This window comes from Ranitomeya variabilis, chromosome 3 (assembly GCF_051348905.1).
Source record: "Ranitomeya variabilis isolate aRanVar5 chromosome 3, aRanVar5.hap1, whole genome shotgun sequence".
In the NCBI taxonomy this organism is placed as follows: Eukaryota; Metazoa; Chordata; class Amphibia; order Anura; family Dendrobatidae; genus Ranitomeya; species Ranitomeya variabilis.
Genome location: NC_135234.1, coordinates 536,564,884 through 536,589,858, shown reverse-complemented (window position 1 = coordinate 536,589,858; position 24,975 = coordinate 536,564,884).

The following is a 24,975-nucleotide window of genomic DNA, read 5'->3' as shown; positions in this document are numbered from 1 at the left end:
GTTCGAAGAACGTGAAGGCTGATGCGCTTTCTAGGAGTTTTGTGCCTGACTCTCCGGGAGTTTCAGAGCTGGCTGATATCCTCAGAGAGGGAGTGATTTTGTCTGCCATTTCCCCAGATTTGCGAAGAGTGCTGCAGAAATTTCAGGCGGATAGACCTGACCGTTGCCCACCAGAGAGACTGTTTGCCCCAGATAGCTGGACCAGCAAAGTTATTTCCGAGGTTCATTCTTCGGTGTTGGCAGGCCATCCTGGGATTTTTGGTACCAGAGATTTGGTGGCTAGGTCCTTCTGGTGGCCTTCCTTGTCGCGGGATGTGCGTTCCTTTGTGCAGTCCTATGGGATTTGTGCTCGGGCTAAGCCTTGCTGTTCTCGTGCCAGCGGTTTGCTTTTGCCTTTGCCTGTCCTGAAGAGGCCTTGGACGCACATTTCCATGGATTTTATTTCAGATCTTCCAGTCTCTCAGAGAATGTCTGTCATCTGGGTGGTGTGTGATCGTTTTTCCAAAATGGTCCATTTGGTGCCCTTGCCTAAGTTGCCTTCCTCCTCCGATTTGGTTCCTCTATTTTTTCAGAATGTGGTCCGCTTGCACGGCATCCCTGAAAATATTGTGTCTGACAGAGGATCCCAGTTCGTGTCCAGATTTTGGCGGATCTTTTGTGCTAAGATGGGCATTGATTTGTCTTTTTCGTCGGCCTTCCATCCTCAGACGAATGGCCAAACCGAGCGAACTAATCAGACCTTGGAAACTTATTTAAGATGTTTTGTTTCTGCTGATCAGGATGATTGGGTGACTTTTTTGCCATTGGCCGAGTTTGCCCTTAATAATCGGGCTAGTTCTGCTACTTTGGTTTCGCCTTTTTTCTGCAATTCTGGTTTTCATCCTCGTTTTTCCTCGGGTCAGGTTGAGCCTTCTGACTGTCCTGGGGTGGATTCTGTGGTGGATAGGTTGCAGCAGATTTGGAACCATGTGGTGGACAATTTGAAGTTGTCACAGGAGAAGGCTCAGCACTTTGCCAACCGCCGTCGCGGTGTGTGTCCCCGACTTCATGTTGGGGATTTGGTATGGCTGTCTTCTCGGTATGTTCCTATGAAGGTCTCCTCTCCTAAAGTCAAGCCTCGCTTCATCGGTCCTTATAAGATTTTGGAAATCCTTAACCCGGTGTCATTTCGTCTGGACCTCCCAGCGTCATTTGCCATTCATAACGTGTTCCATAGGTCTTTGTTGCGGAGGTATGTGGTGCCTGTGGTTCCTTCTGTTGAGCCCCCTGCCCCGGTGTTGGTTGAGGGCGAATTGGAGTACGTGGTGGAGATGATCTTGGATTCTCGTATTTCTAGACGGAGGCTTCAGTATTTGGTTAAGTGGAAGGGCTATGGTCAGGACGATAATTCCTGGGTTGTCGCCTCTGATGTTCATGCGGCCGACTTGGTTCATGCCTTCCATGTTGCTCATCCTGATCGCCCTGGGGGTTTTGATGAGGGTTCGGTGACCCCTCCTCAAGGGGGGGGTACTATTGTGAACTCTGTTTTTGGGCTCCCTCTTGTGGTCACAAGTGGTACTGTGTGAGTGCTGTCTTTGGGCTCCCTCTGGTGGCTCTTTGTGTCATTCTGCAGGGCTGAAGCTGGATCAGCTGTCTCGTTATGTTAGCTGGTTTCCTATTTAGCTCAGCTGGACTATAAGTTGTTGCCTGCTGTCAATGTATTCAGTGCTATTTTGATCTCTCCTGCCTACCTTGGTTACCAGTCTCTCCAAGAGAAGCTAAGTTTTCTGTTTGTTCATTTTTTGATCATCAGTGTTCAATATGTTCCTTGGTTATTTATTTGTCCTTGTCCAGCTTGCTAATATGTGATTTCCTTGCTTGCTGGTAGCTCTAGGGGGCTGAGTTTCTCCCCTCACACTGTTAGTTGGTGTGGGGGTTCTTGAATTCTCAGCGTGGATATTTTTTATAGGGTTTTTTACTGACCGCACAGTTCCCTGCCTGTCTTCTGTTATCTAGTATTAGTGGGCTTCATTTGCTGAATCTGTTTTCATTTCTACGTTTTGTATTTTCCCCTTACCTCACCGTTATTATTTGTTGGGGGCTTCCTATATCTTTGGGGTCATTTCTCTGAGGCAAGTGAGGTCTTACTTTCTCTATAGGGGTAGCCAGTTTCTCAGGCTGCGTCGAGACATCCAGGAATTTAGGCACGTTCACCGGCTACCTTCAGTGTGTTTGGTTAGGATCAGATTTGCGGTCAGTCCAGTTACCACCTCCCTAGAGCTCGTTCTATGTTCAGTAACTTAGCTAGTTCATTCTGTGATCCTCAGCCACTAAGGACCATAACATTGCCCCCTTCTTGGTGAGGGCAACCAAGGGAGCTACCAAAGTTGAGAAGTGCGGAATGAACTGGCGATAATAATTAATGAACCCCATAAAGCGCTGCACCGCTTTAAGAGAATGGGGTTCCTGCCAGTCCATCACAGCCTGTAGTTTGGCAGGATCCATAGCCAATCCCTGGGCGGAGATGATATAGCTTAGGAAAGGTAAGGACTCCTGCTCGAACATACACTTCTCCAACTTGGCATAGAGGGAGTTTGCCCGTAGGAGGTCGAAGACTTTGCAAACATCTCTCCGGTGGGAGTCAATATCTGGAGAGTAGATGAGAATATCATCCAGATAGACTACGACCGAGGTGGAGAGCATATCCCGGAAGATGTCGTTCACAAAGTCTTGGAAAATGGCTGGGGCATTACAGAGCCCGAAGGGCATCACCAGATATCCATAGTGCCCATCCCTGGTGTTAAAAGCCGTCTTCCATTCATCCCCCTCACGGATGCGAATCAGGTTGTAAGCACCCCTCAGATCTTGTTTAGTAAACACCCTTGCTCCCCGAAGCCTATCGAAGAGCTCAGATATCAAGGGCAAAGGATACTTATTCTTAATGGTGATGGCTTTAAGACCCTTGTAGTCTATACATGGACGCAGTTCCCCATTCTTCTTCTGCACGAAGAAGAACCCAGCCCTAGCAGGTGACACTGACTTCCTGATGAACCCTCTTGCCAGATTCTCTTGAATGTACTGAGACATTGCCTCCATCTCCGGGAGAGATAACGGATAAACTCGACCCCAGGGAGGCTCAGCACCAGGCAAGAGATCAATAGGACAGTCATAGGGGCGATGGGGCAGAAGGGTCTCTGCCGCCTTTTTGGAGAACACGTCTGCATAAGACCAATATTGCTAGGGGAGAGAGGATAGCTCTGCGGGTACCTCTGTAGTCGCAACCTGAACGCACTTCCTCTGACACCTACCCCCACAAGATTCACCCCATCCCAGAATTCTGCCTGAGGACCACTCGATATGAGAAGAGTGATACCGTAGCTAAGGTATCCCCAACAGGACCTCATCAATTCCCTCAGGAATGACGAGCAGAGATATAATCTCCTGATGGGATGGCGACATAGACAGAGTAAGAGGGATGGTCTGATGTGTTATCTGTGAGGGCAGTGTCAACACATTCACCACTCGTACCATTACTGGTTGAGCTAGCATAACCAGGGGTATTGCATGACGTTGTGCGAAGGCAGAAGACATAAAATTGCCCTCCGCCCCAGAATCCACGCAGAGCTCTACCGAGTGGGAGGATGAGCCTATAATAATTGTCCCCTTAAAGGACAATTTGGAGACAAATGTCGCCGTGTCTATTGTACCTCCACCTACTACCACTAGACGCTGATGTTTCCTCGACCACTGGGGACATCTGGTGGAAAGATGTCCTGACTGCTGGCAAACATGACAGACCTTGAGTTCACAAGCGGTCCGGGACTTAGATCCCGCTCGTGACACTTCCATGGCCTCATGTGACTCAGGAACCAGGATGGAATATTCCAGAGGTTTGGCGAATGTGGGAGCCAGCCGAAACCTCTGCCTACACTGGGCTCGCTCTAACCTCCGCTCATTAAAACGGAGGTCAATTCGAGTAGAGACAGTTATTAACTCCTCCAGTGTGGCAGGAATCTCCCTAGTGGCCAGAGCGTCCTTAACGTGATCAGCCAGGCCCCTCCAAAATATGGAGATAAGGGCTTTATCCGACCACTCCAGCTCAGAAGCTAAAGTACGAAAGCGGAAGGCAAAATGGCTGACCAAGGACTCACCCTGAGTTAATGCCAGCAGTTGGAGCGCCGTGTCATGGGTGACTTGACGTCCTAAAAAGACCTTTTTCAGAGTGCTCAGGAACAGCAACTGCAGTAACATCCACAGCTGAGGTTGAGCTCTCAAGAACCGCCAACCTACCCTCCAGCTGCTGGATATACCGCAAGAATTGCTGAATGTCCGCCATTTACTGGCCAGACCCTGGCGCTAGTATTCTTTTAGGGCTAGCGGAACGCACCGAGTAAATAGAGTTATTTTTATTGATATTGGTGCGTTCGCAGCCCGGGGTCCACCGTGCAGGAGTACCTACTGCTAGCAAACGGCGGCACTATATTGCAGTATGGACTAACTTAGTTAATTCACCGAGTAGCCGTGAAAGCAAAGCACTGTGCCCTGTTAGACTTCACAGAGGCATAGGCTAACTGCCCAAACCGAGAGCAGTCAGTGGTCATGCATGCACACAAAACTCCTCGCCGGAGGTGCCAGCATTCCAGGGGCTTATTTCAGCCAGGTCCCTGAATACATACAAACACAAACTCCTCGCCGGAGGTGCCAGCATTCTAGGGGCTTATTTCAGCCGGGTCCCTGAACACACTCTCACGTGACCACACTGACGCAAAGCACATAACAAAGAACAATACTAGCGCATGGCCGTGCGGCCATGCAAACCTTAAATAGTTGCAGCACGTACAGGACCTTCCTAGAAGGACCAATGAGAGGCTGCCACAGAGCATGAGCACCTACAGGACCTTCCTGAAGGACCAATGGCCTTAGCTGCAGTATCTGATCATGTGACCCTCGATCTCCACTGAGAGATCTGTTATGATCCTTAGTGGCTGAGGATCACAGAATGAACTAGCTAAGTTACTGAACATAGAACGAGCTCTAGGGAGGTGGTAACTGGACTGACCGCAAATCTGATCCTAACCAAACACACTGAAGGTAGCCGGTGAACGTGCCTAAATTCCTGGACGTCTCGACGCAGCCTGAGAAACTTGCTACCCCTATAGAGAAAGTAAGACCTCACTTGCCTCAGAGAAATGACCCCAAAGATATAGGAAGCCCCCAACAAATAATAACGGTGAGGTAAGGGGAAAATACAAAACGTAGAAATGAAAACAGATTCAGCAAATGAGGCCCACTAATACTAGATAGCAGAAGACAGGCAGGGAACTGTGCGGTCAGTAAAAAACCCTATAAAAAATATCCACGCTGAGAATTCAAGAACCCCCACACCAACTAACGGTGTGAGGGGAGAAACTCAGCCCCCTAGAGCTACCAGCAAGCAAGGAAATCACATATTAGCAAGCTGGACAAGGACAAATAAATAACCAAGGAACATATTGAACACTGATGATCAAAAAATGAACAAACAGAAAACTTAGCTTCTCTTGGAGAGACTGGTAACCAAGGTAGGCAGGAGAGATCAAAATAGCACTGAATACATTGACAGCAGGCAACAACTGATAGTCCAGGTGAGCTAAATAGGAAACCAGCTAACATAACGAGACAGCTGATCCAGCCTCAAACCTGCAGAATGACACAAAGAGCCACCAGAGGGAGCCCAAAGACAGCACTCACACAGTACCACTTGTGACCACAAGAGGGAGCCCAAAAACAGAGTTCACAACAGTATCCCCCCCTTGAGGAGGGGTCACCGAACCCTCATCAAAACCCCCAGGGCGATCAGGATGAGCAACATGGAAGGCATGAACCAAATCGGCCGCATGAACATCAGAAGCGACAACCCAGGAATTATCCTCCTGACCATAGCCCTTCCACTTAACCAAATACTGAAGCCTCCGTCTAGAAATACGAGAATCCAAGATCTTCTCCACCACGTACTCCAATTCGCCCTCAACCAACACCGGGGCAGGGGGCTCAACAGAAGGAACCACAGGCACCACATACCTCCGCAACAAAGACCTATGGAACACGTTATGAATGGCAAACGACGCTGGGAGGTCCAGACGAAATGACACCGGGTTAAGGATTTCCAAAATCTTATAAGGACCGATGAAGCGAGGCTTGACTTTAGGAGAGGAGACCTTCATAGGAACATACCGAGAAGACAGCCATACCAAATCCCCAACATGAAGTCGGGGACCCACACCGCGACGGCGGTTGGCAAAGTGCTGAGCCTTCTCCTGTGACAACTTCAAATTGTCCACCACATGGTTCCAAATCTGTTGCAACCTATACACCACAGAATCCACCCCAGGACAGTCAGAAGGCTCAACCTGACCCGAGGAAAAACGAGGATGAAAACCAGAATTGCAGAAAAAAGGCGAAACCAAAGTAGCAGAACTAGCCCGATTATTAAGGGCAAACTCGGCCAATGGCAAAAAAGTCACCCAATCATCCTGATCAGCAGAAACAAAACATCTTAAATAAGTTTCCAAGGTCTGATTAGTTCGCTCGGTTTGGCCATTCGTCTGAGGATGGAAGGCCGACGAAAAAGACAAATCAATGCCCATCTTAGCACAAAAGATCCGCCAAAATCTGGACATGAACTGGGATCCTCTGTCAGACACAATATTTTCAGGGATGCCGTGCAAGCGGACCACATTCTGAAAAAATAGAGGAACCAAATCGGAGGAGGAAGGCAACTTAGGCAAGGGCACCAAATAGACCATTTTGGAAAAACGATCACACACCACCCAGATGACAGACATTCTCTGAGAGACTGGAAGATCCGAAATAAAATCCATGGAAATGTGCGTCCAAGGCCTCTTCGGGACAGGCAAAGGCAAAAGCAAACCGCTGGCACGAGAACAGCAAGGCTTAGCCCGAGCACAAATCCCACAGGACTGCACAAAGGAACGCACATCCCGCGACAAGGAAGGCCACCAGAAGGACCTAGCCACCAAATCTCTGGTACCAAAAATCCCAGGATGGCCTGCCAACACCGGAGAATGAACCTCGGAAATAACTTTGCTGGTCCATCTATCTGGGACAAACAGTCTCTCTGGTGGGCAACGGTCAGGTCTATCCGCCTGAAATTTCTGCAGCACTCTTCGCAAATCTGGGGAAATGGCAGACAAAATCACTCCCTCTCTGAGGATACCAGCCGGCTCTGAAACTCCTGGAGAGTCAGGCACAAAACTCCTAGAAAGCGCATCAGCCTTCACGTTCTTCGAAGCAGGCAGGTACGAGACCACGAAATCGAAACGGGAGAAAAACAACGACCAACGAGCCTGTCTAGGATTCAGCCGCTTGGCCGACTCGAGATAAATCAGATTTTTGTGATCAGTCAAGACCACCACACGATGCTTAGCTCCCTCGAGCCAATGTCACCACTCCTCAAATGTCCACTTCATAGCCAACAACTCCCGATTACCAACATCATAATTCCGCTCGGCAGGCGAAAACTTTCTCGAAAAGAAAGCACAAGGCTTCATCACAGAGCAATCAGAGCTTCTCTGCGACAAAACAGCCCCTGCTCCAATCTCAGAAGCATCAACCTTGACCTGAAAAGGAAGCGAGACATCAGGCTGACACAAAACTGGAGCCGAAGAAAACCGGCGCTTCAGCTCCCGAAAGGCCTCCACGGCCGCAGGAGACCAATTAGTCACATCAGAACCCTTCTTGGTCAAATCCGTCAAGGGTTTAACCACGCCAGAAAAATTAGCAATGAAGCGACGGTAAAAATTAGCAAAACCCAAGAACTTCTGAAGACTCTTAACAGATGTAGGCTGAGTCCAGTCATGAATAGCCTGAACCTTGACTGGGTCCATCTCAATAGTAGAAGGAGAAAAAATAAAACCCAAAAAGGAAACCTTCTGTACTCCGAAAAGACATTTTGAGCCCTTCACAAATAAGGCATTAGCACGTAGGACCTGAAATACCATCCTGACCTGCTTCACATGGGACTCCCAGTCCTCAGAAAAGACCAAAATGTCATCCAGATACACAATCATAAATTTATCCAGATATTCTCGGAAGATGTCATGCATGAAGGACTGGAACACAGAAGGAGCATTAGAGAGTCCAAAAGGCATCACCAAGTACTCAAAATGGCCTTCGGGCGTATTAAATGCTGTTTTCCATTCATCCCCTGCTTGATACGCACAAGGTTATACGCACCACGAAGATCTATCTTGGTGAACCAACTGGACCCCTTAATCCGAGCAAACAGATCAGATAATAATGGCAAAGGATACTGAAATTTCACCGTGATTTTATTTAGAAGACGATAATCAATACAAGGTCTCAGAGAACCATCCTTCTTGGCCACAAAAAAGAATCCTGCACCAAGAGGGGAGGAGGACGGGTGAATATGTCCCTTCTCTAAAGACTCCTTTATATAGCTCTGCATCGCGGCATGTTCTGGTACAGACAAATTAAAAAGTCGTCCCTTAGGGAACTTACTACCAGGAATCAAATTTATAGCACAATCACAATCCCTATGAGGAGGTAGGGCACCGGATCTGGGCTCATCAAATACATCCTGGTAGTCCGACAAAAACTCAGGGACCTCAGAAGGAGTGGAAGAAGCAATTTACACCAAAGGAGCATCGCCATGAATCCCCTGGCAACCCCAACTTGAAACAGACATAGCTTTCCAATCCAGCACTGGATTATGAGCCTGCAGCCATGGCAGACCCAAAACGACAACATCATGCAAATTATGCAGCACAAGAAAGCGAATCACCTCCTGATGTACAGGAGTCATGCACATGGTCACTTGAGTCCAATGCTGAGGCTTATTCTCAGCCAATGGTGTAGCATCAATTCCCCTCAGTGGAATAGGGAATTCTAAAGGCTCCAGGACAAAACCACAGCGCCTGGCAAACGACAAATCCATCAGGTTCAGGGCAGCACCTGAATCCACAAAAGCCATAACCGAGTAAGATGACAGAGAACAAATTAAAGTAACAGACAAAATGAATTTAGGCTGTATAGTACCAACGGTGACAGTTTTAGCAATTTTGTTTTAAGCGCTTAGAGCATGCTGAGATAACATGAGTTGAATCACCACAGTAAAAGCACAACCCATTTTGACGTCTATGATTTTGCCGCTCAACTCTGGTCAGAATTCGGTCACATTGCATAGACTCAGGTCTCTGTTCAGAAAACACCGCCAGATGGTGCGCAGATTTGCGCTCCCGCAAACGCCGATCAATCTGAATGGCCAAAGCCATTGAGTCATTCAGACTTGCAGGCGTGGGGAACCCCACCATAACATTTTTAATGGCTTCAGAAAGACCTTCTCTGAAATTTGCAGCCAGGGCACACTCATTCCATTGAGTAAGCACCGACCATTTCCAAAATTTTTGACAATACACCTCGGCTTCATCCTGGCCCTGAGAGAGAGCCAGCAAGGCCTTTTCTGCCTGGTTCTCAAGATTAGGTTCCTCATAAAGCAGTCCAAGCGCCAGAAAAAAACGCATCCACATTCAGCAATGCAGGATCTCCTGGCACCAGGGAGAAAGCCCAATCTTGAGGGTCGCCACGTAACAGGGAGATAACAATTCTAACTTGCTGAGCGGAATCACCAGAGGAACGAGGTCTCAAAGAAAGAAATAATTTACAATTATTCTTATAATTCAGAAACCTTGATCTATCTCCAGAAAACAACTCAGGAATAGGTACTTTTGGCTCAGACATAGGACTGTGAACAACAAAATCCTGAATGCTTTGCACCCTTGCAGCAAGATGATCCACACTAGAAGTCAGACTCTGAATATCCATGTCTGCAGCTAAACTCAAAGCCACCCAGAGATTAAGGGGATGAGAGAAGCTGGACAGACTGCAGCAAAGGGAGAGGAAAAAAAAAATTGTACTCAGGGCTTCTCTTATCCCACTTCTGCGATGCATTAAACACTTTTTGGCCTGCTGTACTATTATGATCCTTAGTGGCTGAGGATCACAGAATGAACTAGCTAAGTTACTGAACATAGAACGAGCTCTAGGGAGGTGGTAACTGGACTGACCGCAAATCTGATCCTAACCAAACACACTGAAGGTAGCCGGTGAACGTGCCTAAATTCTTGGATGTCTCGACGCAGCCTGAGAAGCTTGCTACCCCTATAGAGAAAGTAAGACCTCACTTGCCTCAGAGAAATGACCCCAAAGATATAGGAAGCCCCCAACAAATAATAACGGTGAGGTAAGGGGAAAATACAAAACGTAGAAATGAAAACAGATTCAGCAAATGAGGCCCACTAGTACTAGATAGCAGAAGACAGGCAGGGAACTGTGCGGTCAGTAAAAAACCCTATAAAAATATCCACGCTGAGAATTCAAGAACCCCCACACCAACTAACGGTGTGAGGGGAGAAACTCAGCCCCCTAGAGCTACCAGCAAGCAAGGAAATCACATATTAGCAAGCTGGACAAGGACAAATAAATAACCAAGGAACATATTGAACACTGATGATCAACAAATGAACAAACAGAAAACTTAGCTTCTCTTGGAGAGACTGGTAACAAAGGTAGGCAGGAGAGATCAAAATAGCACTGAATACATTGACAGCAGGCAACAACTGATAGTCCAGGTGAGCTAAATAGGAAACCAGCTAACATAACGAGACAGCTGATCCAGCTTCAAACCTGCAGAATGACACAAAGAGCCACCAGAGGGAGCCCAAAGACAGCACTCACACAGTACCACTTGTGACCACAAGAGGGAGCCCAAAAACAGAGTTCACAACAGAGATCCTACTCTGGGCATGCTCAGAACGAGAAAAGCAGGACTTAGTCCCAGAAGCATCTGCTCGCTGCTGCCCAGCACTGACTTCAATGGCAGAAGCAGGAAAGGCAGCTGTAACTCTTTGTACAGAGTCAGACTGAGCGAGATGCTTGGACCGACGTCTCCGCTGAGCAGGCTCCACTGCAGCAGGAGAAGAATGGGGGACCGCAGCGGAGATGGCCCGAGATTCCCCCTGTGCAGAGGTGGGAACTCGACACCTAACACCTGGTGGATTGGGCCTCCACAAGGGACCACTGAAACACCCGTTGTACCCGAACATACTTGTTAACCCCTAGTCGGGCAAGGATCTCACATTTCATTTTCCCATTGTTCTGGGCATCCTCCTGGCTGAGGTCAAAGTAGGCTTTTTGAGCTCCAGGAATGGGACCACCACTTTAGCCCACTGGGAAGTAGGCAGACTCTCCCACACTGCAGTGCGTTTGAAAACAGTGAGAATGGCTTCAACGTCATCCCCTGGACTCAACTATCTCAACACTGCCCGAACTTTGTCCCAGGCCTCAGAACGGATCGGGGTCGCCAGTGAGGGTGCCTCTTGCAGGGCCGCAACCTGCTGCAGAATTAGATCATTAGTCTTCTGCTGCTGATTGTGCTGCTCCTGCTGTTGCCGCTGAAGCTGCAGGTGCTGCTCTTGCTGTTGCTGCTGAGTGAGGGCCAATTGCTTGAGTATTTCATCCATCTTGTTGGCAGGCCTGAGCTGTAGCATTGCAGGCTTCACCACTGACATGCAGCTTGCTTGGGGGTATGCCTCAGTTCACACTGCCCGCATTCTTCACCATATGTAGTGCAGCAGTGTTCACACAGTGCGACAGATAGGCAAGGACCACAGAAAGTTCAACATAAAATGTCTTTATTCCAGAAAACTTACATAAACAGGTAAATGATATCCTAAGACTTGCAGCCGGGTCCTCCAAACAGTCCGTGTTCAAACCTGTTGATGTGGGCAATGGCACCGCCTTATCTCTTGGGTGCGTAAGCAGCTTTGAAGTCCCTGGGTCCGTGTTAGCTTCAAGCAGGCCTGGGTTGCACAGAGCCTCCTTCTCTGCAGCTTGCAAAACAAAACTGACACACCCAGGACAAAACTGAGAGTTTACATGGGAATTGTGGACATAGAGCCACTCCTGAAATACAGAGTGGGGGGAGGGACTCACTACCAAACCTGCAAATCCCTCCAAAAATTAAAGCCCATATCGGGTTTTCCTAAAAACTGACTTGGTCAACTATTAAATTTACACTCACTTTTACTTTGCCTTATAATCACAGATGTTTTGCTGTAATCAGAATGAGCTGCAGCGGGTTTAATATGTATCTATACGCATCCTGGGTGACAGATCCCAGCCTTCATATATGATCCCCCTCACTGTCTCACAGTTGAAACAGGAAGTCTCTTGTCCTTTCATTTATCATTCCCCTCTTCAACTCCTGACCCAGTAGTTCCCTTCTCCACACTGCCAGGGGCTTTTGTTATGACTTATGAATCACACTGGGGAAATTGACTTCCTGTTTCTACATAGAGCTTAGAAGGATTCCGCTGATCTTTTTTGAATCATGTAATGTCATAAACGTAATAGAAAGAGGGAAGAAATAACTGGGTAGTTAGGAAAAATGAGCAACTGTGAGTATACAGTGCTATATAATATGATGATTTCAATATATTAAGTGAATAAAAATTTTGATGGGAGTGCTTCTTTAACTCGTTAGCCATCACTATCATCTCTGCAAGTTAATAAAACTCATAGGGCCCACTTGATGGTTGCATTTGCTCTCTTTTGTCTAGTTTTTTTTTTTCCATTTTTTTATATGTACCAAATTTTTCTTTTAATTTGCTCCTTTTTAAAAATATATTTCATATGTGCTTTCCTGTCTTTTTATGTTTGCCATTAGAGCTTCCAGATATTTTTGGCTAATTAATCATTTGTGAATTTTCAAAGAGTTGCAAAATTTGTCACACATGCACTCCAATCTTCCTCTGGAGGGACTTTTTGCATGCCAAAGTTTTGTGCAATTTTTGAACAATTTTTTGAAACATGCGACTTTTTTTTTTCGCAATAGAGCAAAAACTATTAGAGAAAAGAATTTTACACTTGGTGCAAAAGCAATTAACCACATGCACTATTTTGAAGAATTTAGCTCAAGAAATTGTAACAAGAACCACAAGCCAAAAGAAGAAAAGTGACTTAAAGCAAACCTCAGTCAGCAGGATTTTGGTAAGTAAACTACAGATATCTACAGATATTCTCAGCCACGACTATGGCCCTGGCGCTAGATCACATTAACACTTTCATGACAGGGCCAATTTTCGTACCTTAGTTTTTTCCTCCCCTTCTTACCAGAGCCAAAACGCTTTTATTTTTTTGTCCACGTAGACATATGAAACAAAAAAAGACAAAGGTTCAGCTCACATTGAAGTCCAAGGCTCGGAGACTGACAGTGCTGCAGGGAAAGTAGATCAAACAGAAGGTTTCCAGTGTTAAGGATCTTCATAAAATCATCATCTTTATTAGATACATGTAAAAACAGTATACAAATGTCACAACCCCATTGGGGAACGTTCAAACGCGTTTAATCATTGCATATATAAAACATACTAGCAAGTCGGCGTTTTATGTCACATCCTGTTGACCACACATAGTCTCAATGGTCCAATCAGGACTAACCATGTAGACTATATAAAACTATACAATGTAAAAACAAAACAAAAGCAAAAAGTTAGCAATAAAGAAAAAACACATGCAATATCAATAAAATCTGGAAATCATTCACAATGGCATGTAAGATCATATTTTATATTCATGCCTTGTGGCATTCTAGTTTGCAAGGTGTAAATCCAACAAGATTCCTGATTAAGCAGTTTCCTGCGTTGGTCCCCACCCCTATACAGCTAATAAGCCATTCTATGCCCATAATAGTAAAATATGCGATATCTCCTCCATGGTGGGCTGAAAAATGTTTTGTTGCTGACGAACATTTAGACGTTAATTGGCCACATCGAATACGTGACGTCAGGCATGTTTTTTTTATAGGCCGCTTGTACAGTCTATGTATTAGATGTAACAGCTATGACACGTTATAAGGCAAACTACATGAGATCAATTACAATTAATGAAGTTGTGAATTTTATAAGTCCTATTAGTTACAGAAGTAAAATGGGTTGAATTAGCAAAAAATCCTGTTGTTTGTAACCAGGTATTCTTAGGGTGAGTTTCCTCATCGAGATACAAACTTAGAGATAAGATACTACCCAAGGTAGGGGCTTTTCTGGCTGTAAATCTAACTGGATTCATTTGGGTTTTCATAAGTTTTTAGCCTGGTAAAGCATAAGTATGTGTTTTTGTATAATTTGTTTTAATATTTCTAAACTGGGGAATATAGTTGGAAACAAAAGTAATATGGTTAGAATTATGAGATTGATATGTATTTTTTTTCTCTTGTCTATCTGTTTGATGTATGGTATTTTGAGCTCTCTTAATCATCCTGTCAGGGTATATCTTTGATATACAGGACCAGCTTCCTGTTTAAATTTAATATCTGAAGTGGCACTCCTTTTAGTCTGGATTAGATCCCCCAGAGGGATATTATTTATGGTTTGTTTGGGATGACATGATGTTGCCAGTAAAATGGCATTAGTGGCTGAATTTTTCCTGTAAGCAATAACAGATACTCCTGCGGGAGAATTAATGAGTGTGATGTTCAGAAAGTCAATACAAGTATCTTGGACATTAAAAGTGAACTGAAGGTTCATATCAATGCAGATAACCCCTGCCCAACTGGTGCTGTATATGTACAGCACCGCGGGAGCCGCGTTCCCACAAGCCGCCGTAGATATACTCCTTCTCAATCACGGGGAGTCACGCTGAGCGCTGCTGCGATCGAGGGCGGATCTCAACTCTATATGAGAGCTTACAACCTGCAGCAATGCCGACAATCTGTGCTAACACTGATGGTGGATGTTTAACCCTTCTGATGCCACTGCCAATAGTAGCAGAGACATTAAGGAGCATCGCACAGGGAGTGAGCTTCCTGTCTGCTCCCATCAGCACAATGCAATGCAACCATGTCGTGCTGATGGTCTCCCTTGTGACCCCAGGCTGGAAGATGGCCATGGTGTCCTTCAGGGAAGGTGGCGTGTGAGCTCCTGCTAGGAGCAGGCGCTGACACGGCTCCTCCCTGCCTGTCATACGCTGCTCTGATGCCCTGTAGTGCAGAAGCATTGCAGAGTATCACATCAGTGTAGAGATGATGTCCCATAGTAGGACAATGTAAAAAAAAGTTATTAAAAACTGTAAAAATATATATAAAACAAATAAAGAGCAAAAAAACATAACATATTATTCCAATAAATACGTTTATTTATGTTTAAATAGAAAAAAGTACACATATTTGGTATTGCCACATCCAAAACGACCCAACCTATAGAACTGTTCCACTAGCTAACCCCTTTATTGAACACTGTGAAAGAAAATGAGGCAAAAGCTATGCTTTATCATCATTCCAATTAACAAAAAGTGCAATAAAATGCGATAAAAAAGATGAATGTAAATAAATATGGTACTTCTAAAAACGTCTTCTTATCCTGCAAAAAAAGCCGCCACACAGCTCTGTCAGCAGAAAAAGAAAACTTATAGGTCTTAGAAGAAAGCATAGAGCGCCGAAGAAATGTGATCCTAAATGTTACGCAAAATCTTCCCAATAATACTTTCTGCTAATAGTGTGAGCCATACACCTTGCCACATTTCAGAATCTAAATCATTTGTGAAAATAGCCTGGGCCAGACACCAAACCACATTGCAGAATCTACATCCTTTCTGCTAATAGTGTGGGCTATACACCAAGCCACAATTCAGAATCTAAATAGTTTGTGCTAATAGCGTGGTCCAGTGAGGAGTCCACATTTCTGAATTTAAATCCTTTCTGCTAATAGTGTGGGCTTTATACCAGGCCACATTTCAGAATCTAAATCATTTGTGCTAATAGTGTGGGCCAGACACCATGCAACATTCCTGAATCTAAATATTTTCTGCAAATTGTGTAGTCCAGACACCAGCCCACATCTCGGAATCTGAATTCTTTCTGCTAATAGTGTGGTCCAGTGACACTATCTCAGCAAATAAATACTGTTTGTTAGTTTAGTGACAAATGGCTGATAGATCTGAGCCTCGGGTTGTGAAAGGAAGAGGGGAAGGGTACATCCAATATGAGTCGGGGAAAAGCTAGGTCTTGGTGGAAGGGGAATAGGCTTGGTGTTCAAGGTGTATGTGGGTAGGAGTTAGGAGGTAATGTTACTGATAGCTCTACTGAACAAACTCCATCTTGTCCTATCCAAACACAATTGACAACATCTGTTACTGGATGGACTACTCGACTTCCTTTTTTTGGCAACGGCTCAGCGGTATGCCTGGTAGATGATGGCCAGAAAGAGCATGTGCTTCAGTGGATGGCAAGCGCAGCATCAAGTGGCCGCTACTCCTTTTCCTCCAACTAAACATCACACACAGTACAGTTCTCAAAGGTGGCACCCCAATTACTCTTGCTTACCACCGCGTCACAACTCTCCAACCGCCTGACAGTGGGGAACCACAAATAGGTGAGTCTGCAGAGACTCAGATACCCGAGGTGCATGTGGACTGCACTGTGCTGTTAGGGCAGGTAGAGGAGGAGGAGGGTGACTCTCCGGGCGAGGAACTCAGAGGCACGCAGCTGAGTTGCTCAGCAGGGTAGGTAGAGGAGGAGGAAGATAAGGAGGTTACATTGTGACTTGCCGCACAGACATGGAGTGATGCAACCACGACAAGCACTGCGTCCTCATCGACAACTCTGTGGCCAGCAGCGGTCTTGGGTCTGCAGTTCGCAGCGGCAGCAATGGTTGCATAGTCTGGGCTTTTTTTGAGACCGCAAAGGATGACCCAACTCATTTTTTTTGTAAAACCTAATTTTTATTGAAAAATACATTAACATACCAGACTGTAGAAGAAAATCAAATGTCCGTATGCAGACAGGGCAGATAATACCTATTGACCCCTTCCCGACCTTTGACGCCACGTAGGCGTCATGAAAGTCGGTGCCAATCCGACCCATGACGCCTATGTGGCGTCATGGAATGATCGCGTCCCTGCAGATCGGGTGAAAGGGTTAACTCCTATTTCACCCGATCTGCAGGGACAGGGGGAGTTGTACTTCAGCCCAGGAGGGGTGGCTTTGCCCCCACGTGGCTACGATCGCTCTGATTGGCTGTTGAAAGTGCAACAGCCAATCAGAGCAATTTGCAATATTTCACATATGAAAATGGTGAAATATTGCAATCCAGCCATGGCCGATGCTGCAATAGCATCTGCCATGGCTGGAAATCATGTTCTGCCCCCCCCCACCGCCCCCGATCTCCTCCCCAGTCCTCCGTTCTCTCCGGTACCCCCCTCCGTCCCCCTGTCCGCTCCCCCGTGCTCCTGTCCGCTCCCCCCGTCCTCCGATCCCCCCCCCTGTGCTCCGATCCAACCCCCCACCACCCCCTCATACTTACTGAGCCTCCCGAAGTTGGTCCGTCTTCTCCCTGGGCGCCGCCATCTTCCAAAATGGCGGGCGCATGCGCAGTGCGCCCGCCGAATCTGCCGGCCGGCAGATTCATTACAAAGTACATTTTGATCGCTGTGGTAGGTTCTATCACAGCGATCAAAATAAAAAAATAATAAATAACCCCCCCCTTTATCACCCCCATAGGTAGGGACAATAATAAAATAAAGAAAATATATATTTTTTCTTTTTCCACTAGGGTTAGGGTTAGAACTAGGGTTAGAACTAGGGGTTGGGTTAGGGGTAGGGTTAGAGTTATGGCATGTGCACACAGTGCGGATTTGGCCGCGGATCCGCAGCGGATTGGCCGCGGATCCGCAGCGGATTGGCCGCGGATCCGCAGCGGATTGGCCGCTGCGAATTCGTAGCAGTTTTCCATCAGGTTTACAGTACCATGTACACCTATGGAAAACCAAATCCGCTGTGCCCATGGTGCGGAAAATTCCGTGCAGAAACGCTGCATTGTATTTTCCGCAGCATGTCAATTCTTTGTGAGGATTCTGCAGCGTTTTACACCTGTTCCTCAATAGGAATCCGCAGGTGAAATCCGCACAAAAAAACACTGGAAATCTGCTGTAAATCCGCAGGTAAAACGCAGTGTCTTTTACCTGCAGATTTTTCAAAAATCGTGCGGAAAAATCTCACACGAATCCGCAACGTGGGCACATAGCCTTAGGGTTAGGGTTGGAATTAGAGTTAGGGTTGGAATTAGGGCTAGGGTTGGAAATAGGGTTAAGATTAGGCTTGTGGTTAGGGTTACGGGTAGGGTTAGGGGTGTGTTGGGGTTACAGTTGTGGTTAGGGTTGGGATTAGGGTTAGGGTTGGAATTAGGGTTAGGATTAGGGTTAGGGTTGGAATTAGGGTTACGGGTGTGTTGGGGTTAGGGTTGTGGTTAGGGGTGTGTTGGGGTTAGGGTTGTGATTAGGGTTATGGCTACAGTTGGGATTAGGATTAGGGGTGTGTTGGGGTTAGTGTTGGAAGTTAGAATTGAGGGGTTTCCACTGTTTAGGCACATCAGGGGTCTCCAAACGCAACATGGCGCCACCATTGATTCCAGCCAATCTTGCGTTCAAAAAGTCAAATGGTGCTCCCTCCCTTCCAAGCCCCGACGTGCGCCCAAACAGCGGTGTACCCCCACATTTGGGGTACCAGCGTACTCAGGACAAACTGGGCAACAACTGTTGGGGTCCAAATTCTCCTGTTACCCTTGCAAAAATAAAAAATTACTTGCTAAAACATAATTTTTGAGGAAAGAACAATTAATTTTTATTTTCACGGCTCTGCGTTATTAACTTCTGTGAAGCACTTGGGGGTTGAAAGTGCTCACCACTAGTGTTGAGCATTCCGATACCGCAAGTATCGGGTATCGGCCGATACTTGCGGGTATCGGAATTCCGATACCGAGATCCGATACTTTTGTAGTATCGGGTATCGGTATCGAAACAACATTAATGTAATATAATGTGTAAAAGAAAGAATTAAAATAAAAAATATTGCTATACTCACCTCTCCGACGCAGCCTGGATCTCAGCGAGGGAACCGGCAGCGTTGTTTGCTTAAAATTCGCGCGTTTATTTCCTTACTTGAAGTCCCGGCTTGTGACTGGTCGCGTGCCGCCCATGTGGCCGCGACGCGACCAATCACAGCAAGCCGTGACGTAATTTTAGGTCCTTCAGGATTTTAAAATTACGTTCCGGCTTCCGAAACAGTGGTTTACCCCCACATATGAGGTATCGGCGTACTCAGGAGAAATTGCCCAACAAATTTTAGGATCCATTTTATCCTATTGCCCATGTGAAAATGAAAAAATTGAGGCTAAAAAAATTTTGTGTGAAAAAAAAGTACTTTTTCATTTTTACGGATCAATTTGTGAAGCACCTGGGGATTTAAAGTGCTCACTATGCTTCTAGATAAGTTCCTTGTGAGGTCTAGTTTCCAAAATGGGGTCACTTGTGGGGGAGCTCCAATGTTCAGGCACACAGGGGCTCTCCAAACGTGACATGGTGTCTGCTAGCGATGGAGATAATTTTTCATTCAAAAAGTCAAATGGCGCTCCTTCCCTTCCGAGTCTTACCATGTGCCCAAACAGTGGTTTACCCCCACATGTGAGGTATCGGTGTACTCAGGAGAAATTGTCCAACAAATTTTAGGATCCATTTTATCCTGTTTCCCATGTGAAAATGAAAAAACAGGCAAAAATAATTTTTTTGTGAAAAAAAAGTACTGTTTAATTTTTACGGATCAATTTGTGAAGCACCTGGGGGTTTAAAGTGCTCACTATGCTTCTAGATAAGTTCCTTGGGGGGTCTAGTTTCCAAAATGGGGTCACTTGTGGGGGAGCTCCAATGTTTAGGCACACGGGGGCTCTCCAAACGCGACATGGTGTCCGCTAAAGATTGGAGCCAATTTTTCATTGAAAAAGTCAAATGGCGCTCCTTCCCTTCCGAGCCCTGCCGTGCGCCCAAACAGTGGTTTACCCCCACATATGAGGTATCAGCGTACTCAGGACAAATTGGACAACAACATTCGTGGTCCAGTTTTTCCTTTTACCCTTGGGAAAATAAAAAAAATTTCGCTAAAAGATCATTTTTGTGACTAAAAAGTTAAATGTTCATTTTTTACTTCCATGTTGCTTCTGCTGCTGTGAAACACCTGAAGGGTTAATAAACTTCTTGAATGTGGTTTTGAGCACCTTGAGGGGTGCAGTTTTTAGAATGGTGTCACTTTTGGGTATTTTCAGCCATATAGAACCCTCAAACTGACTTCAAATGTGATGTGGTCCCTAAAAAAAATGGTTTTGTAAATTTTGTTGTAAAAATGAGAAATCACTGGTCAAATTTTAACCCTTATAACTTCCTAGCAAAAAAAAAAATTGTTTCCAAAATTGTGCTGATGTAAAGTAGACATGTGGGAAATGTTATTTATTAACTATTTTGTGTCACATAACTCTCTGGTTTAACAGAATAAAAATTCAAAATGTGAAAATTGCGAAATTTTCAAAATTTTTGCCAAATTTCCATTTTTTTCACAAATAAACTCAGAAATTATCGACCTAAATTTACCACTAACATGAAGCTCAATATGTCACGAAAAAACAGTCTCAGAATCGCTAGGATCCGTTGAAGCGTTCCTGAGTTATTACCTCATAAAGGGACACTGGTCAGAATTGCAAAAAACGGCAAGGTCATTAAGGCCAAAATAGGCTGGGTCATGAAGGGGTTAAACTGGTAAAAGAAACAAAAATGAAGCTTAAGTTCTTTAAATTATCATCAACTATTTGAACATGTGAACTAGCTGACATTGAATTATATTGAACGCCATCATGAAAATCACATATAATCAATTTATAAACCCTGACCTAGAAATATCCTCCCCTACCTTAATTCAGCTGTAGTAGCCCCAGATTGTTTTTGAGATCTTCTAGTATGTACCAAGCTGTTGATGTGAAGTGCTCAGCCATATTCCGTTTTTCTCCCAAAGAGCAGCAATTCACAATAAATTGTCTCCATTTCAGAAGAAACTTGCCCGCTTGCGTTTCCTTATTACATAGGGCATCCCTTTGCTCCACCTCCATGAAATGCTTCATTTGTGCTATCAATTCTACAATGGCAGAAGTTTGGTTCTAGACAATATTTAAGGAGTAGCTTCTTTGCCAATATAAGCAAAGTGTGCATCAGCATAGGAGGACCACCCACCCTCTTGCCAAGATCATCATCTTCTGTTATTCCAGAAGTGTAATAAGGATAAATAGGGAGACAGGGTGTACCTCAAACCCCAAATAATATTAACCAAGTTTGACACTAGTCCCTAAAATGAAACTGATGCCGGGAAAAACCAAAGGCCGTGAGATTGGAGATTATAAGGTGACATTTTGGATACGCTGTTAGTCTTTTTCACAGAGGGATTTTTTTGGTATATTGAAAGCATAAATCACCTGATGCATAATTTTATATTGGGTTTCTCTCCAAGCTTCATTTATAACACAGGTCAACAAAAAAAAATTTTTTTTCTGGTGTCCAAAATATTTTAATGAATTTGGGGTATTTTTGGGGTGCTGATTCTGAATATGCTATCAGTTTTGCCAGATTGGCTCAAGTTTTTGACATTTTTGGTATCTTATTTACAGCACTTGTTGGTAAATGCGACGCATCATCTCATTAATTTCTTTGGATTAGTACTTGAACTGAGCAGTTCTCAATATAGTTTTGTGTTAATTAGTGTTCTAAAAGTTTGTTCATAGCTTGATTTTTGCACTAACTTTATGTTGTTGTCTGTTTTCCAGTGAAAAGCATGAACTCATCAAGAAGAAGTTGTCTTAACGATCCAGACTCATTCTGTTACATTTGTGGTGAATACACACTGCCAAAACATAGAAGAAACATAACAGACTTCGTAAAAAAAGTGTATTTTGCCCTTTTTGGGGTTATGCTTGGGGACCAAGACAAGTTTTGGGCACCACACATAGTGTGCAAAGCATGTATCGAACTGTTATTTCTGTGCAGTGCAAGTGCAAGGATTCAATAAGCATAAGAAACGAAAATGGGAGTAACATTGAATCTGCAAGAAGGCCTGTCCCTCATTGTGAAGATGTGCCTGTACCTGTGTTTACCATAAATAACAGTCATCATGATGATTTTTTGGCTCTCTCCACACCATTGGAACACCAAATTTGAAGCTTTTTCTTTGTCCTTTGCTCCATTTTCGTAATAATTCGATACATGCTTTGCACACTATGTGTGGTGCCCAAAACTTGTCTTGGTCCCCAAGCATAACCCCAAAATAGGCAAAATACACTTTTTTTACGAAGTCTGTTATGTTTCTTCTATGTTTTGGCAGTGTGTATTCACCACAAATGTAACAGAATGAGTCTGGATCGTTAAGACAACTTCTTCTTGATGAGTTCATGCTTTTCACTGGAAAACAGACAACAACATAAAGTTAGTGCAAAAATCAAGCTATGAACAAACTTTTAGAACACTAATTAACACAAAACTATATTGAGAACTGCTCAGTTCAAGTACTAATCCAAAGAAATTAATGAGATGATGCGTCGCATTTACCAACAAGTGCTATAAATAAGATACCAAAAATCTCAAAAACTTGAGCCAATCTGGCAAAACTGATGACATATTCAGAATCAGCACCCCAAAAATACCCTAAATTCGATGAAATATCTTTGGCACCAAAAATGCTGTTGACCAGTGTAATGTGTTTCCTGAACACGCTCCACTTTGCTCTGATCTTACTATGAATCTCCACATCGTCTAAATGCTGCTTCCAATATGAAAAAAAAATGTCCGTGTGGACCCCCAATGAATTGGATCTCATTACAGAGTACAAAACCGATAATGAGGGAGTACCCATTGGAGATAACAAAATGACATCCAACATCAAAAGTAACATCTTTTAAGTTGCCCATAATGGAAAGTATGATTTGTTCAAACTGAAAATAATGTTGGGGAGGTACATGTCAGCCATCTCTGCTCAGTTGGGTGAAGAAGATGCAAGATGTTATCAACCCCTGCCTGTTGCCATTTTGAAAAAAAAATTCCTTACTGTCCTCCATGTGGAAATAGCATCCTTAAAAATGACCAATCTTTTAATTGCTGGGGGTAACAAGGCAAACCAGGAATGAAGAAGGGCTGTTTAATTAAACGGATAGGCAAAGTCAGATTCCAGCATGTGATCAGAATATGTATGTCTCTTGTGGAACAAGTCTATAATATAGTGAGAGAGACAGACAAGATTGTAATTTTTAATACTTGGAAAATTGTTGCCTGCGTCGTCTTTAGACGCCATGAGTTTTTACAGACTAATCCTAGCACGTTTACCCCTCCAGATAAAGTGGCTGAAGTATGATGGGGTCGGATGGTTTCAGGAGTAATGGTAAGGTTGGTAGTTGGTACATAGGTCTGGCTGTACTGTTCATTTTCACTTAGTGTGCACCTCCCCATAAAAGATAAAGGTAAATCTTGCCATGCCTTTAGCTGACTAATAATTTTTTTTTTAAAGAAGCGAATAATTTAGGGGCCTGTTAAAGACATTTTTGTTAGGACCTTGTATGACCAATCCCACTTAATGTTATCAAAGGCCTTTATACTCACCCAGGGGCGGTCCCGCTGTGGTCTAGTCCGATGGGCATCACGGTCCGGGTCCAGCACCTCCCATCTTCTTGCGATGACGTCCTCTTCCTTGCTTTCTGTCGCGGCTCCTGCACAGGTGTACTTTATCTGCCTGGTTGAGGGCAGCATAAAGTACTGCAGTGCGCAGGCGCTGGGCCTCTCTGACCTTTCCCAGCGTCTGCACACTGCAGTACTTTGCTCTGCCCTCAACAGGGCAGATAAAGTACGCCTGCGCAGGAGCCGCAACAGGAAGCAAGGAAGAAGACGTCATTGCATGAAGATGGAGGGTGCTGGATTCGGACCGCGATGCCCATCGGACCGGACCGCATCGGGACCGCCCCTGGGTGAGTATAATCTAACTTGTTTTTCTTATATTTCAGGTTACATCGGGGGTTTATCTACAGCATTGCAGAATGCTGTAGATAAGCCCCTGATGGCGGTAGCCACAGCTTATAGGCGAAAAATTGGGTGACAGATTCCCCTTAAAGAGAGAAATTGGCCTATACTTGTTGGGGAATAGAGGGTCTTTGGCTGCTTTCAGTAATAGTTTGATGTAGGCCATATTTGTGGAAGGAAAAATGGAATCTCCCAGAAATATTTTATTAAAAATTGATTCTAACAATGGTGAATTTTCAGCAGTTAAATGCTTGTAGTATTCATTTGTATAGCCATTGGGGCTAGGGACTTTATTTGGTTTCAGTTTCTTGAATGTATTGGTGACCTCTTCTAAAGAGATCAGTTTATTTAGTATAGATTTGTGTTACTCTTTAAAAGAGTGCAATTTGACCCTTTCAAAGAGTGTATCTGGAGAGGAAGGGGCTTGCTCCGTATTTTTATATAGGTCTTTATAAAAGGAACCCAAAATATCATTAATTGTTTTAGGGTTAGTGTGAACTTCCCCATTTGTAATTTTTTAACCTTGTGGTTTCCTCACCCCTTTAGCCAAGTTAGCCATCATTCACCCCAATTTATTTCCAAATCTATAAAAGATAGCTTCTGATTCAGATAAATAATTTTTTTCTCTCAAATCTGCATAATGGTTAAATTCCATTTGTTTTTGCGCACAGAGGTTTTTATTTATGAGGGACGGATTGAGTAAGAATTTGGTATAAGATTGTTTTAATTCATTAGATAGTTCACCATATTTTTTAAGAACTTTTTTTATGGGTGAATGTATGCACCAAAATTTTCCCCCGAAGTACTGCCTTAGCCAATTCCCTTAATAACATAAGATCATCATGATGAGCCAAGTTATCTGAAAGGAATTCTTGCCACCATATTTTGAGAGAGAAAATGAAAGAGTCATCTTTGCAGAAATAGTTGAGGAATCTCCACAAGAAGTCTGAACCTCGAAGGAAATCCTTCGACAATTCCATGATCACCAAGCGTTGTCTGAAATAATGATGTTAGCAATATTTACAGTAATTAGTTTGGCTAACAAGGAAGGGG